We start from the raw sequence: 17,244 nt of genomic DNA on the forward strand, positions 1-17,244 counted from the left end.
AGATCGCTGGGGCTTTGTCTTGTTTTGCTGAGGTTGGAAAGGCTTGGGCGAGACCCCCTGTATGCAGATACAGAGCTGCATGCAATTGCTTAAACGTGTTCCCCACTTAATTGCTTGGGCATTGAACATTTCGCCCTTAACCTGTGGCTTGAGCAGTTAGGAGGAGACAATCTGGAGGCGAATCAGAAGATGGCTGAATCCACATGGTGGTGGTCTGGGTTTGGGAGATTCTCCTGGAGATTCAAACGAAAGATCTAAATTCTTCCAGTGGGGAGTGGTAAACATTTTATGGATGGGAGATTGAAAATAAATGGTCTGGTTAACCTTTCCCTCCCCCTCAAAACCCATTATTTGAAAAAACAAAAAGGGAAGTGAAGGGAGAAATCCTCCCACTCCCATCCCCATTCACCTCCATAGCCACCTCCTCTTCCAAGAACCTAACAGACAAGGTGCCAAGAAGTGTTAGGTACCAGCAGTGGTCTCAGATCTCATTCAAGGATCATGGTGAAAGGCATTCAAAGAGATTGTGGGGGCACAGGGATCCAATTAAGGGGGACAAGTTTAAGGTTTGCCTGGTCCCCTAAAAATTAATGGCACTAGAGAAGATGAGCTTTGGGAACTATAGCTTAATGGATACAATGTGTAAAAAGCTTCAGTGAGTCATGGTGGGAAGAGGCCATGAGGGCAGCAAATACAGTCTTAGATGATGTTATTAATAGCACTACAGGCTCTAGATTTCCTGTGGTGGCAAGACCAGCCCGGCCAAAGTGGATACTCACAACCTGGAACAGAGGGTCTTGGAGATCCCAGCACGTGAGGTATGATGAGAGGGTAAAATGATAGGAGGTGTCCTTTGGAAGGACTGTCTCCTTGACTTTAAAAGGGAGAACCCAAATCTGTAGGTGAAATCTTTTTGGCTACAAAGAGGGCCGAGGCCTCCTAAGGTCAAGGTCTCCTCGTCACTTGCAAAGATGTCGAAGAACATATTCAGACATTTCAAAGATGTCCTCATGTCCATCGGTTCCCACTCTGGAATTCTATCAATAAGGTGAGAGTTCCTCTAGTTGAAAAAAAGATCTAAAATGACGTCCCTTTCTCATGTAATTTCTGTAACCTCCAGGACACACCCACCTCCCCCTTCCAGCTCTGTAATGAAGCCACAGCTGGTGCCAATTTGTGGAACTCCTTAAAGGCTATTCTCCATTACATACCCCCTGACAAAGTTCCCATGCTCCCTCACCTGATTTCCTGCACTCACCTCCCACCTGGTGTGTTCACACCTGCAAGTGCCTTTTACCAACCCCTTTGCCAAAAGGCAGCCAGAGCGACCTTTCAAAGACCTATCAGTTCCTGGCATTTGTCTCCATAGAAATCTGCACTGATCTTCTAACAAATTCCCAGTACTCCAAAGGCACCCATAATCCTCCCATCAGTCTCTTCATACCCCTCCAACTGACTGATGCCTGTTCTGCCCCCATCTCTCTGCCCTTCAACCACACTGCCTCCCTCTTCCTGTGGAGACCCCTCATGGTGCCTGCCTCCAAGCACAGGTGATTCCCATTGATGGGAAGACCCTCTTCCTCTCCCCCATCTCCCCACTCCAGTTACTCCCACTTATTCGTGAGCTAACTAGCCCCATGGTACACACACTCCATGCAGCCTGCTCTCTCTTTTCTAGCACTGGCCTCTGTTTCTAGCTGTGGTTGTGTCATGGATGTCCCTCCCCAGCCAGCCTCCAAGCTCTCCTTCCCTTTAGCTCCAACACCTGACACAGTGCCTGGCACGTAGTAAGCCCTGGCTAGCTTCTAAGAGCCTCACTGAGGGACTGAAAGCATTTTAAAAAGGTCACCACGTAGGCTCCAAATTGTAGGCAGAAAAAGCTTTGCCTGGATTGACATTTTAGAGACATATTCGTCAAGTTGGATGTGTTCACTGACTTTACCTTGTAAAATTTAAAAAAAAAAAAAAAAAAGGACCTCTGTATCGCTTCGCATCTAACGAAGGCACATGTATACTATTAGACCACGTTATGAGCTTAATGGAAGGAGACAAGATGTTTTCGCTAAGAAAATGTATAAGACTGTTGAGGTCAAGTGGGAGAAAACAGTCCGTTTGTTGGAGCATTGCTATCTTACTCTATCACAGCCACTCATAAAAATCTGACACGGGGTGAGTCAGAATTGTCTGTTGGAGATGAGTTAGATCTGGCTCATGTTCTTACAGACATGAAAGCCAGGAACGAAGAAGGAGGCTTTGAAAGCCTGGGTTGAGGAGGCGGTTTGGTTCACTGCGATGAGCTAAGTGCCCAGGGCTAGGGGCAGACATGTGGGCCTGTGTCCTTCCTTTGTTCTGGGGTCCCTCTTGCACCATGTGGTGAGGCTGGTGGCTGGGAGCAGCTCAGGACAGGACCCGGTGGCATCTTACCTCTCTCACCCTCCTGTGGGCTCCAGTAGGTCCCAGGGGACAGCCTGCCTTCCTTGAAAAGCCCAGTAGCACTGGGAGCAGAAACTGGGACCAAAGAGTGAGCACCCTGTTTGACAAGCTGGACCAGCCACCTCTTCTTCAGATGCAGAGGGAACCCTGGCATGCTGACTCCTCCCTTCTCCCTTTCCCCTTTCCTCTCTTCCTCCCTCTTCCCTTCCCCTCTCTCCTTCCCTGGTGGTGCCCTTTCCCAATGCCCACTTCATCCCTTTTCCTTTCTACATGCCTGACTTGTAGAGTTTCTTCTCTTTCATCCCCATTACTTCCCTTCATCTGAATCTCCTCTTTGTTCCCTTTGTCCCCGCTCTCTGCTCCTCCTCCCCTTCCCTGGGCCCTGTTCAGCTCCATCCCGACTGCAGGCAGAGCTGGACTAACATGCTCACTTGCTAGCTCAGTCACCCTCCAGAGATGTCTCTCTTTGGTAGCCACCTTCCTGACCCCCTGGTCCCTTCTCCACTTGTTCAGATATTGCTCTGAAGTCTGAGGAGGACAGAGCGGGGCTGCCACAGAATCAGGCCAGAGGAGAAACCAAACCATGTGTCCACACTGTCGCCCAGCACTGCTGCTCTGAGAGTTTTCAGAGTCCTCAACAGGGTTAGGATTTAGGGGCTTCTTCAGAACCGGGAGTGAAAACAACCATAGGTCAAAAGAAAAGCTATGGCCCCCACACAAAAATAATAATCACAAATGAAAACTATGTTAACTCTGAAGTCCCAAAGTCGAAGAATTGCCTTGAATCTGTCACAAAAAAGCACCCAAGGCCTCACTCTCTGGGTTCTGGGTGGCCTGGAATGGCAGGAGGCTCTGACCCGCGTGTGGGGGTGCCAAACGATGGGGGCTAGCCCGCCCATTTTCGGGCGGGAATACCTCCTGCAGCGCTGTGCCTGGCCCGACCCCTGGGGGTCGGGGTGCAGCGCCGCGTCCAGGGTGGTCCCGGTGCCATGGGGTTTGCTGGAGGGTGGGCCCCGCCCCCCCCCAGCTCGTGGCCCCCGTTTTCTGCTCCAGGTGAGGGCGCGGCGCGGTGTCACTTTACCTGTGAGCAGAGGGTCTTCCGGAGAAGCCATGGGGCCTGGAGGGGCAGCAGGCGGCGGAACGGGACAGCGGGGCCTCGGGGGCTAGGCTGGAGCAGGGAGCGCACGAGCGGCGAGGGCGGCGGTATGGTGGGTCCTGCAGTCCCGTCTGGGCTGCAGCACAGCACCCTGGCGCTGAGCGCCCCTCCTCCACCAGCCCCTCCACCTCCTCCCAGACTCTCCACTGCGTCCTCCCAGAGCTCACATCCTGCCTTGGCAATTAGCAAAGCCCCTTCACTGGGCTGCTCCCGCCTGGCCCCCGACCCTCCCTCCTGAGTCCTCAGCAAGCTCACTTCCCGCTTTGGAAATTAGCAAAGCCCCTTCTCTGCGCCGCCCCTGCCCCCCCCTCCTGAGGCCCCGCCGGCCTGGGGTGGGGGGCGAAGCCTTGGCGGGCTGCAAGTGTTGCAAGTGTTGCCAGCGCCAGTGCTGGGCAGCCTCCTAGCCTGGCTCCCTGAGCAGGTGTCTGCGCCCGGCCTGGCTGTGAAAAGGTCATCAGTCCTAAATGCTGGCTGCACACTTGGGTCAGTTTGCTGGCTTCCAGATTGCACCCAAAGCCAGGAACCAGCTGCCCCAGCACAGGCCTGAGCTGAAATGCCTGCCCAGGATCTGTCTGAGCAGTCTCCTCATCTCCAGGGTGGTCAGGAGAAGCCTTGGGGCGGGAAGGGGCAGCAGGCAGCAGGAGCGGGACAGCAGGGCCTCACGCGGGAGCACATGGGCGGCATGCTCAAGTGTTGGTATAAAGCTATTATGCTTTTCAAAACCCCGAACACTAATTCATGTATCGTGGTCATTATTTATCATATCACACAGTAGAGAGGTGGCAGAAACACACTTTCAGGTTAATTTTTTTACAAGGAAGATTGACTTATGAACCTACTTTGTTATTCCCTTTCATTCAATTTCCCTGTACCTCCTTTTCTATGAATTGTAACGGTAAAAAAATTTCCCTTCCCATCATTATTTTTATTGTTGGCACGTTCTTTGTGAACCATAAAGTGTATGCTATAAATGGGAGCGCTTTTCTTTTTTTTGTAGTTTACGAAGAACTAATATTTTTTAAATTTATATTTTATTTATTTTCAGCTCCACACCCAGTGCTCCATGCAAGCAGTGCCCTCTATAATACCCAACACCTGGTACCCCAACCTCCCAACCCCCCGCCCCTTCTAAACCCTCAGATTGTTTTTCAGAGTCCATAGTCTCTCATGGTTCAGCTCCCCTTCCAATTTCCCCCACCTCCCTTCTCGTTTCTAACTCCTCATGTCCATGAAAAACTAATTTAAAAACATTCATCCACCAGAGTACCCAAAGGGCTCCCATATAAACTATCTGTCATTACATTATGTCCCGATGTGGAGCTCAATCCCAGGATCCTGACATCATGACCTGAACTGAAGGCAGAGGCTTTAACCCACTGAGCCACCAGCCCCAATGTATTCTCTTCAGTACCAGAATTTGTAACCAATTGACAGATGAAAAAGGAGGCAGTCAAGTGAAAAACAATAGGTCTTAGACCTGCAAGAAATTCAAATTTGATGAATTCAGCTACTCAGGCACTGTTTCACATTTTCAGATCTCTGCAGAAAAGGGGTTAACCTTTTTACTGCATGTAAAAGAGAAGACTATAACACATAATATGTGTAAGCATGTAAATATCAAAATATATCCCATTAGTTGCTAAGACACACAGGGCCTATTTTTTCTCTCAAATTCATGAATATGTAGGAGCAACAAGTGAGAAGTGAATGTATACTCTTCACTTCGAAGTCTTTTAGAAATCTAAAATATGACTTTCTATGGTTTGTGTCTCCATATTCCTTTATTGCCAGTTTGAACAAATCCACATGCTTTGATTCAAAGGTAATAAATTCCTCTTATTTGGAAAAATGATGTTTATTTTTGTTCTCTCACCCTTCGCAGGTGGTTTCATTTTAGCACACTTCAGAGTTATAATTTCATGCTTATTAAAAACATTTAATATGATCTACATAGATGAAAGAAACTTGTTTTATTAAATTATTTGACAAAAAAATCTGTTATTTTAAAAATGTAATTCTTTTGAAGGGTCATTTTAGAGCGTTCAGAGAGGATCTAGGAGTGTGGTATTATGCAGTTTTTAAGTAGGTATGAAATGGTTATTTATATGATTGTTTCTTTAAGGCTTATGTATATTGGCCATTATATGCTATAAAATATTTTGAAAGAGAATTTAAGGTATGTTTTACATATTTTATTTTTTGGAAAAAATTATTGAAATGACTTATGAAATTCAGTATACTCTCAACATTAATTTATTCTGAAATTTACCAATTGTCTATTGAACCTATTATATGGCAGATATTACTTCAGACTACACTGGTAAATGAAATACTTGGCTTTGTAGAACTTTTATTTTCATGGGTGAGACAATTAAAAGCTATAAACCTTAATAAAAATTGCATAGTGCATTCAAAAATGATGAGTAAAATGGGGAAAAAGAAAAATTCGATCAGGGTGAGAAAAATCAAGGTTGCTAGGCAGGGGATGGGGAGTTAAAATTTTTAATAGGAAGATCAGGGTAGTTACAATGAAGCTGACAATTGAACAAAGGTATGGAAAGGTGATGAATTTGCCCAGAACTATCAGCAATAAGGTCACTCCAGAAAAAGGAATTGGCTATCTTGAAGGCCATGAGGTTGGATCATGCCTGGCATATCTGAGGAATAGCAAGGAGGCCACTGTGAGTGACTGAAGAGTAGCAGGGAAAGAGGTCACAGAGGTTAAATGAGTGGCTAGATCATGTAAAAGCTTAGAAGTCATTGTAAAACTCTGGCTTTTATATTTGGAAACTTACTGTGTGATAGAATTTCTGCTAATAACTGAGAGTTCAAATGTCCATAAAATTTCAAGGATTCTTATTCTACTAAGACGGAATAAAGAAAAAGAGTTCATAATTTCACATGGTGTAACAAATGCTCGGAGATCCAAGTGTAGGAAGCTATGGGAGCACAGAAGAAGGCACTAAAATCACACCAATATATTTGATGACTGTGACTATATATAAATTTGTATTTTCTAGATTTTTTATAGTCATGGAATCACACAGTATATACTATTCATTGTCTGGCTTTTCTTTGAGAAAAGCATCATTACTTTGAGAATCTGCAATTGTAAATAGTTCATTTTGATGTTGAATAGTAATCTCTTTAATGAATAGATCATAATTTGTCTTTGCTCAATTGATGGATATTGATGAACATTTCCACTGTTTTCAATTCTTACAAATAAAGCTGCTATGAAATTCATATACAAGTCCTTGTATGAACATAGGGTTTGCTTCTCTTGGTTAAATGCCTAGAAGTAAAATGGCTATTTGTGTAACTGCAACATACTTTGCATTTAAAAAAATTTTCAAACTATTTTCCAAAGTGGTGGTATCATGATATATGCCAACAACAGTTTAGATTTTTTGTTGCTTCTCAATCTAGCTCAGACGAAGTACAATTAGCCTTTATAATTTTAGCCATTCTAATAGATATGTAAGCATGCCTCATTATGATTTTAATTTGTATTTCTTTAATGTCTAAATGTTGAGAAATTTGTCATGTGCTTATAAGCCATCCATATACTTTTGGTGACATGTCTCTTCCATTATTTCCTTCACATGTAAAATTGGATACTCTGGTTATTAGTAAGGTTTTTTATTTTTATTCATTTTTTAATAATCAGAGTAGATGTCCATTATCATATATATAATTTGCAAATCCCTTCTCCATCTTTACTGTTTCTCAATGGAGCTTTGATAGCTGTGTCTTTCAAGAAATATGCTACTTCTTTCCTGGTACACGGAGGTATGACTAGAACATTTGCAAAGAAAATCATGGCTTAAGATATATGTAGTCTGCAGTTGTTGGGAGTGTTCACCATCCTTGCCTCTCACTCATCTCTCACTGCCCACACATTCAGATATAGTGGAATATTGATTGACAAAATATTAATTGCCAAATAACACTAGTTGGAGAATAAGAAAAATGCAGGCACCTGATTATATAATATTACTTAAATAAAATATGTTTTTATAAGTGCTATTGGAAGTAAATTCCTCAATATTTTAATCACACAGAATGATGGAATCCTAGATTTTTTTTTCTTGTATTTACTAAGAAAATGATCATGCCTCAAGTATATTAAAATGGAATAGGGAAAATTAAAAATTGTTTTAAGTTGATTTGCGTGTGTTGTGCGTATGTGAGAGAGAAAGTGAGAGAGAAAGAGAAAGAGAGAAAAAGAGAAAGGGAAAGACAGAGAGGTGGCTGCAGTGAATTGATGAGTTGCAGGATAGATTTTAAAGTTTTGTCTTTTGCTTTCTACATTTCCTTTTCCTTAGGTTCAAGAGAACAATCAGTAATATCTCAGATGCCTGCTGGTAACATCAGCAGAAAGAGTTAGAGGTTCCCAGAAAATTAAAGATGAGATATAGTTTTCCTGACATGAGAAAAGTCATTTTTTGTCCCCAGCTATTTTCAATGATCTATACCCCACCTGTGTACTTGCCCAAGCACACTTCTTCCAAAACTTCCTGGGAGGTTCTTACAAAGAAATGCAAAAACCTCACTAGTTAAGGATTTTGAGGGAACAAGGCAATGGGAAAACTAACAGTCACCACCAGACCAGGAAATAGCCTAAGCTATTGAGACAATAAATCAGTGGTAAAACTCCTAGTGCTATTTCAAAAGTAATCAAGGCCTTGCATTCCTTGTTCCAGAAAATGAGCCCAAGACCCCATCTAGTTTATATTTGCTCTTGAAGCCTGCAGAGTCCCTTTCCCTTGTCCAACAGTTACCTCTGCTTTATTCTAACGTTGAAGTTTCTGCCCTCGGTGGAATACAAGCTTCATTCATGTGAACATGCAATACATATTGCACAAATACATATGTGGATGTGCATGCATCCACAACCTTATGACCAACCATACACGGGATAATAAAACTCTCCCTTCTGAGTATTCATCTTAAATACTAAATAAAAATCTCTCTCCTGTTCAAACAGTCAAGGCTTTGGAACTTATTCCCTGTGATCTCCTTGTATGTTGTAAACAAAGATTCCTTTGTTTGACAACTCCACCTGTTTCTGTGATTCACCAAAGACTGACCTCAGTTAGTTCCGTTACTGTAATGGCTTTCACTACTCTGATTCTACCTCTGCAAGTCTCCAAATTTAACTATTTTTTTCTCCCAATTCCGCATGTTCTTGGCTTTAAACTGCAACTCTGAAGAGATGATTGGCTTGTTTAAAAAAAAATCAAGCAAAGGGAGTAGTAGTCAACATTGTTACTTTGAACTTCCTGCCCTAAGGGGCTCTCCTGTTGTTTCTCTTTGACTTCCTGGACTGAAACGACAGAAATTTGGCAATACATCACTCCCCAATCCAGATTACTGACAGAACAGTTTAGACCCTTAGAAAAATATTAGTTTAAAAGATCACATAATTAAATACTTAAGCATGTAGTGTAATATAGTGGTTTACAAGAAATATATTTTGGTCATCTGAATATTTGGTTTTCAACCATGGCTACTGACTCACAGCTCCTAAAACTCTTGGAATTTCCTGTGATAAGGGTGAGAGAGGTGTGTTTTGTTATGTTAATGAAGTGACCTTCAGACCTCACTCAAGGCAAGGGCTCTTTGCCTGAAGGACCAACCACTTGGTGAAAGCCTTCATAACTTTTTGCCCAACATGCCTCCCCTTCCTCCCAATTCAGGATTATCTGGGGAGGGAAGAGGAGCTGGAGATTAGATCAGCAAATGACAATGATTTAGTCAGTCATGACTATGTCATGAAGCCTCCACAGAAAACCTGAAAGGACTGGGTTCAGAAAGCTTTTAGTTTGTTAAATGTATGAAAAGGCAGGAAGAGTGGCAGTCCTACAGAAGGTAATAGAAGCTCTGTGCCCATTCTCCATACCTTGCCCTGTGCACTTCTTTATCTATCTATTGATTTAAATCTTCTATTATATCTTTTAATAAGCTGGCAAACACAAAGTAAGTATTTTTCTGAGTTTTGTGAGTCCCTGTAGCAAATTAAAAGAATGAAAGAAGTAGGCCACTGGGACCTCCAACCTGTAGTTGCTCAGTCACAAGCACAAGTAATAACCTGGGGCCTACAGTGAGACTGGCATCTGAGATGGGGTTGGAGATAGTCTTGGAGGACTGATCCCTTAACTGATGAAATCTTACGCTATGTTCAGGTAGATAGTGTCAGAATTTAGTTGAATTCTTGGAGATCCTGCTGTTGTCTGAAAATTATTTGGCATTGTTGGTATGATGTCCTAAAACCCAAAAAGATATAGCTACCTCAAAATAAGAATAAGGTTGACAGCTTATATATAATAAGTGAGTATATCAGGGATTTAAAATATACCCAATAAATAATGTAAGGAAATAAGAAAAGATTTTGAAATGAAAACAAGAATAAGAACCTAGTGGTACTAATAGATTAAATATATGTAATCTAGTTGAATTAAGAATACAATGGATAGAATACATAATGGATTCAATAGAGATAAGAAGTCACTTAAGGATATAGTCATCTGGATACCAGCAAAGCATTAAAATTATCAATATAAAAGAGGTGTAAGATGTAGGTGATGTGTGTGGAACAAAAGCTAGAGAAAAAATTAGATTTCCTTACTACTCATAGCCTGTTGACAAGTCCTTGAAGTTCCTCTGGGGACTCAGCTGCTTCCATGTGGACACATCCACTCAGGGCAAAAAGCATTCTTAGTCCACCCCCCCCCCCAGGATACTGAAAATCTACTTTCACATGTAAAAATTACTTTGGAAACTTCTTTATCTCTACTCCCCACCCCTACCCTCAAGATATACATTGGCAATCATCTCCCAAGCATATACCCACTGATACACATCAGAAGAGTCTCTTCCCTAAGTTTTTACTAAATAGTAATAAATGACCTTTCCCTAACAATAGCTAGCCCCCTCAAGGTCCTGGAAACCTTGTTTATAAAATACCTTGGAGGCCTGTGCTATCCCTAACCTCCTCCCAAATTGAAAGTATATAATCAGCCACTCTTCATGACCCTCTCTCTCTACTCCAAATAAATAAATAAATATTTTTAATAAAATAAAATAAATGACTTTTTTTAAATGAAAGAAGAAAAAGGAAAGAAATATTTGAATATTAATGTACATCTGTTTCTCAAGCATAAAATAGTCAAGACACTGGATTAAAACTTACATACAAGAAAAGAAAGAAAATATTCATAACTATAGTTGACTCTATGAATCCCAAACTAGGGCATACATACCAAAGACAAAAAAAAAAATTCATAAGTGTTAGAGAGAAAAAAAATAATTCATTAATAAAGAGACAAGTATCAGACTGACAGAAATTTTTTAAATAACATCAGATATAAAAAAGAATGAAGTAATAGCTTTATTATCTTGAAAAAAATAATCACAAATGTAAACATTTAGATCCTTATAAAATGTCATTGGAATAGGAAGGCATAATAAAAAAAATTTTCAGGAATACAGACCACAGTTAATTTGCCTTAATTTGTGTAGGCAGCACTTAAATACTAATATTATTTTAACAGTTAAAATGTATCTATGACCTATGGGGTAGGGGAAAAGAGGATGACCAAGTCATCTTGAAATAATTCAGTTTTATGAAAAAAGTAAAAAGATCGAAAAAAAGACTTGAAGAAAAGAGAGATAAAACATATGCATAATAAAAATAAATAAATAAACAACTGGAGTGCCTGGGTGACTTAGTCGGTTCAAGTGTCTGCCTTCAGCTCAGGTGATGATCCCAGGGTTCTGGTATTGAGCCCTGCATCAGGCTCCCTGCTCAGTGGAGAGTCTGCTTCTCCCTCCCATTGAGAAAAAAAAATTGACTTATTTATTTGAGAGAGATAATCTTTAAATTTTACTTATTTATTTGAGAGAGAGTGAGAAAAGAAAAACATGCACACAGCAGGGGGAATAACAGAGGGAGAGGGAGAAGCACCCCACTGAGCAGGGAACCCCCTGCGGGCTCTATCTCAGGACCCGGGTATTATGACCTGAGCTATAGGTAGACACTTAACTGGCTGAGCCACTCACGTACCCCCAATGAATACAATCTTTACAAATAATAATAATAATAATAATAATAATAATAATAATAATAAATAATATTACAGATAGTATGATTTTTTTAATGTAAGACTTGGTATAAAAACAGGATGACATACTTGTCTAATTATAGCAAAAGACTTTGATAAGTGTAGATGCAGTAGTACATAAAAAATTTAACTTCTTTCATTAACTGATAATTTAATTAGATTAAATTAAGAGACATCAAAATTTAGAGAATCTAATAGTCCTGATCTATTAATAAATGTAGCCATCCTGACCCCAAAACAATAGTCTTCAGTAAGTATATAAGCATAAGTTGAACATTTACACAAACAGGCCATTATTTAGGCCAGAAGTATATGCCAATAAATTCCTAGAGTTAAATATCAGGCTATATTTTCCAAGAATAAGGCAATAAAATTAGAAAACAATGACCAAAATATTAAATTCATATAATTGGAAGTTAACTTCATACCTAAAAAGAAATAATACAGCTAATTCAGAAATTTTTAGAATTACAGTACTTTGGTAATATCAACTCTCAAAATGAGTAACGGACTGGTGGGGCTAGGGAGGAAGAGATCCATAGGGAACTTTGTGAACAGGCTCTCAGAAATCCCCCAAATGTGGTGTGGTAAAGAGATAAATTGGACCACCCTACCCCGGGAAGAGCACCCTGATCTAGGCATGTAGGATGGAGGACCACCCTGCCCTAGGTGTATGGGGTGGGTCATGTGGGGTGGGTGTCTCTATGATAAACACCTGTAACCAAAAGAGAATAATCAGACCCTCAAAAGGAGGTAAGCCATTGCAGCAGTTATTGATAGAGATGTTAAAAGGATTAAAGTTGCCTGGTTACCTTTTTATAAAAAATAAACCCTGAAGGCACTCATTGTTAACTGAGTGGGGACCCCTCTTAGTTGTGAGAACTTTTTCTATATATTCACTTGATAAACTTCTGTCACTTCCTCACTCTCCATTGCCCACGAGATTCCTTCCTTGACTCCAAGAGACAAGAACCTAGCTCTCCCACATCATTCCCTAGAGTTAAGTATCAGGCTATATTTTCCAATGATAAGGCAATAAAACTAGAATAGAATGACCAAAATATTAAGTCCATGTAACTGGAAGTTAACTTTATACCTAAAAAGAAATAATACAGCTAATTCAGAAATATTTAGAATTACTGTACTATGGTAATATCATTTGTGAAAATAAGTGACAATAATTAAAGGTATGAAGGAAATCTAAAGGTTTAATTGTATTAATTCAAAAGAAAAACAAAACAATACAACAAAACACCAAAGCATAAAACAACAAAACAAAACAAAAAGAATATAAAGGCAAAACCTAAGAACAGCAGCAGTAATAACAAAATATTATGGAAACAAACAAATTTTTGGAATAGATTAATAAGAAAGATTTGACCAATGAGTACTGGTCAGGAATACTCAGAGATGATGAAGATAAAATAAAATACTAAATGAAATGTATAAAAACTAAATTATAGACTAATTAAAAATGCTTCTAGAAAAAGAGTCTCATTTGAAGACAATAAAATTAATAGCACCATAGACAAAACTGTATTTGTGACATAGGGGAGCAATTAGAGATGATAAAGTATTTCCTTAAATATCAAAGATAACAAGTAGACTCAGTGGCTCAATCAGCTAAGCCTCTGCCTTCACCTCAGATCATGATCCCAAGGCCCTGAGACTGAGCTTGACTCCCTGCTTGGTGGGGAACCTGCTTCTTCTTTTCCCTCTCCCTCTGCAGCTTCCCCTGCTTGCGCTTGTTCTTTCTCTCTCTCACTCTCTCTCTCAATAAATAAAATTTTAAAAGTTAAAAAAATTAAGAAATAAGCATCAAAGATTAATCCATAAGGTAAAAATCTTTATTAAAGTGATTAATTAATTTATATTAAAATTAAATATTTCCTTGCAATTAAGTGCAGTGTGGAGGAAAAGTTAATAGACAACTGACATAGGAATGAACAATACTTAAAATATTTAAAACTGACAAGGAATTATTAGATTTAGACTCCATGATGATCTCTATGTATGTGCATATAAAACACCTTAATATACTTTGTTGGAATGTGCTACAGGAAATTAAAGAGACAGAAAGATAAAGGGGGAAAAAAATAGCTCAACTTGAAATGACTAATTGGTTGCCATTTACATTTTCCACCACTTTTTTGGTCAATGAAATTATTTTACATGTATCTATTATTATCTTGTAGGACATGTTACACTAAGATCATTATTAATGAAGTTGAGAATAAGAATATGATGCCTCATTTCATCATAGTTGTTAAAAATGATTCCTAAGCTGGTAAATGCAGGAAGCCAGAAACAAACAAATAATAATTAGCACCAGTACAAAAGCTTGTCCACCTGGAACCTGTAAGAAAATCCAACTAGATCCTGAAAATAATGAGTGATTTGAGGAAACTGGACAGGGATATAGATTTCCAGATGCTTTTTACTTATAATGGCAATAGCAACTTAGACAAGGTAATGGAAAAAAATCTATTAATTGGCAGTAGGAAAATTATTAAAAAAATATAAACCATAAGCCAATGAACTTGGGAAAATTATGAAGAATCTACATAAACATAAAATGAAACAATATATATTTGCCAAGGCACATTCACATTTTAAAAAATAAGTTGAAAGGGGAACAATATGCCATAATACATATATCAATGTTTTTCATAGAAGTTTAGTATAAAAAATAAACATTTTAAATAATTTATTTGGAAATTGATATCACATATCTGAAAAACTTGGAAGAAGAAATGGATAACCATGACTAAACAAATGTAGCAGAAAAATGATTTACAATAATAGATAAAAGCTATTCAAAAATGCAGTGAATATTGGCCAAAGCTTAGAAAAGTCGATAAAATATAAAATGTAAAATGAATTCATGAATGAAAAAGAGAATCCCATTAAATCTAATTTGGAAAGAACTAATAGTTTTTTTTGCCTGAATCTGATCTGCCTTTCATTAGGTGGGACACTGACCAAGCCCACTCAGCTCCTCTCTCATGCCCAGTAATAGAAAAGTCAGGGACATTAATTACTTCTGGGATGAATTTTAACCACTGTGGATAGGATGCAGAAGCCAGTGGGTTAAACAGATTCTTTCTTGTTTCAGGAAAATAATTCTGAGATGTATTCTGTGCATTAGGATTGATGCTCAGTTGTCCACAATCATAATCCACTCAGTCTGAACTCATACATGTTTCTCCTGGACCACTTAGCTCTTCTCATTCTCTCCTCTTCCATGTGATCAAATCCCAAAATAATTATTTAGGTTGTGTATGCAAGTCCTGATTTTGAAGGGAAACTCAGTTACAGAAAGAGATGAAAATAAAGATACAGGGGAAAAAATGGGGCACTTGGGTGACTCAATTAGATAAGCATCTGATGTCAGCTCAGGTTGTTATCTCAGGGCGATGAGATGAAGCCCCTATAGGCTCTGTGCTGGGCAAGGAGGTTGCTTAAGATTCTCTCTTCTTATCCCTTTCCTTCCACCCCTCACCTCCCATGCTGTCTTTCTCTTAAATAATAAGCACTGCTGAACTATCTTAGATTCTGTACCTTCTCTCCAGCCATGAACCTATCACTGTCTTTAACTCTTGAAAACTTTATTATACAAATTAATGTGGTGAATTAAGCAATATGAGAAAGCCTATTAATCTGATGAGCATGGAACTGAACAAACCCTATAGATACTTTCCCTTTGATTTCTAGCCTATCAATACCTACAGTGAGTCACATACACTCAAGATTATTGTTTTTATTGTATACTTCATATATTCATTAATTTTTGACTCGTTATCATTTTGTTGAAGTGTTAAACTATGGTAATAAACAAACTTTTAATTAACTTTTCCTCCTAGGATACAAATATAACTTGCACTTGAGCTTTAGCTAATTTTATGTTCTAAAATTGCCAAAACAAAATGATCAAGGTTTCTAGATTATTTACTGTATTTTCTACTATATAATATTGTTCTATCTCTTCTGTATAAAGAAAATGAATGCTTGGGGCTCTTGGGTGGCTCAGTGCATTAAAGCCTCTGCCTTCTGCTCAGGTCATGATCCCAGAGTCCTGGGATAGAGCCCCACATCAGGCTCTCTGCTCAGCAGGGACCCTGCTTCCTTTCCTTTCTCTCTGCCTGCCTCTCTGTCTACTTGTGCTCTCTGTCTGTCAAATAAATAAATAAAATCTTAAAAAAAAGCAAATGAATGCTTGATAACTAAATGAATGCTTTACTGAACAAATTAAATATGGCAAGAGCATTTTATTTTATCATGCTTTACATATGAAACTATAATATTATATCACTAGTCTACAAATAATCTACTCACATAGTGATTTGGAAGCTTTTAGCAAAAGAATTCTTCCTCCTGATTGTAGTATAAAAGCCACAGAAATATTCAGAAGACTCCTAGGATAGAAAGTTAAATCCAGTTATCCGTGATGCCTAGAGTAGGACCTGACCTATGTATGTCCTGGGATGCACTAGTAACTGTTACATGTGATAGGATTATATTTAATATATACAGTTTCATTTACTTCACAAAGGAGATATAAATTTGAGAATAAAATATTTGATGAATCTATAAAGTCTATATCTATTTGTAACCAATGTGGTAGAATTAAGATGTTAATTTGAAAAAAAAATTTCATTGAACACATACACATATTCAATTGTTTTTATATATATAAACAGCATTATTTATTTATGTAAATAAATGCATTGTCAGTAAAATCCATTTACTTATCAATCATAAGGGTAATTTTAAGTACTAAGAATAAGAAATATGTGAAAAGATAAGTGTTCAAGAGTGCAGTTTGTGGTAATTAATACAACATGATAGGCTCATAAAAAAGATATATTACTTGAACTTAAAAGCTTCTATAATTAAGCGATGACCACTTGAAATTTGTAATTAGTCTTGCTGCAGGTTTTCCTTGCACTTATTGCCCTTCCCCAAAAGTTCATTAAGAATTTCTGTGAATGTCCTTATGTTTAATCTCATTCATAGATTCCACTGCTGCTCACAAAACAAAGCCAAAAAGAGAGGTAACTCTATGTGGCACTCCATCCACAAGCAATACATTTATAAATAATTAAAAAGCTCTCTACTTCATTTGTTACACATTCAGCTGATAATTTAAAAGAGTAACTGAGGCCATTTTATCAGCACTTTTAATAGAATGCGACTCAGAAACTTCACAGTGTTATTTAAGAAGAAATGCTCATGTGTTAAGGTTTTTATTTTTTTTTAAATCAACAAAATAATTTTCAAATATTAAAAGCAAATGTCTCCTTTTCCTCCAAGTTTCCTTGCTATGTCAAAGTTATAAATAAATACATTACAATCGTATTTTGAGTCGTAGATAAAAACAAATGTTCTGAAACTGTCTGTGGGTTGAGTGTCTGGGTTAACTAGTATAAATATCTGAACTCAAGGTATTTAGACTGTATTAGATGGTTCTTTTAGACTATTTAAAAATACATGCTCAGATAATGACAACATTATTTTATTCATTTTAAT

General features: G+C 38.7%; 1 long non-coding RNA gene across 1 annotated transcript; it reads right to left on the reverse strand.

Annotated features, from left to right (window-relative positions):
* Window positions 1-204: 204 nt before the first annotated feature.
* On the reverse strand, window positions 205-2,556 carry LOC309871359. Its single transcript, XR_014315237.1, has 3 exons — window positions 2,425-2,556; window positions 410-437; window positions 205-233 (listed from the first exon to the last, which is right to left on the reverse strand). It is a non-coding gene; the product is annotated as an uncharacterized lncRNA (long non-coding RNA).
* Between the last annotated feature and the right edge of the window lie 14,688 nt (window positions 2,557-17,244).

This window comes from Mustela nivalis (assembly GCF_964662115.1).
Source record: "Mustela nivalis genome assembly, chromosome: 8".
Classification (NCBI taxonomy): domain Eukaryota; kingdom Metazoa; phylum Chordata; class Mammalia; order Carnivora; family Mustelidae; genus Mustela; species Mustela nivalis.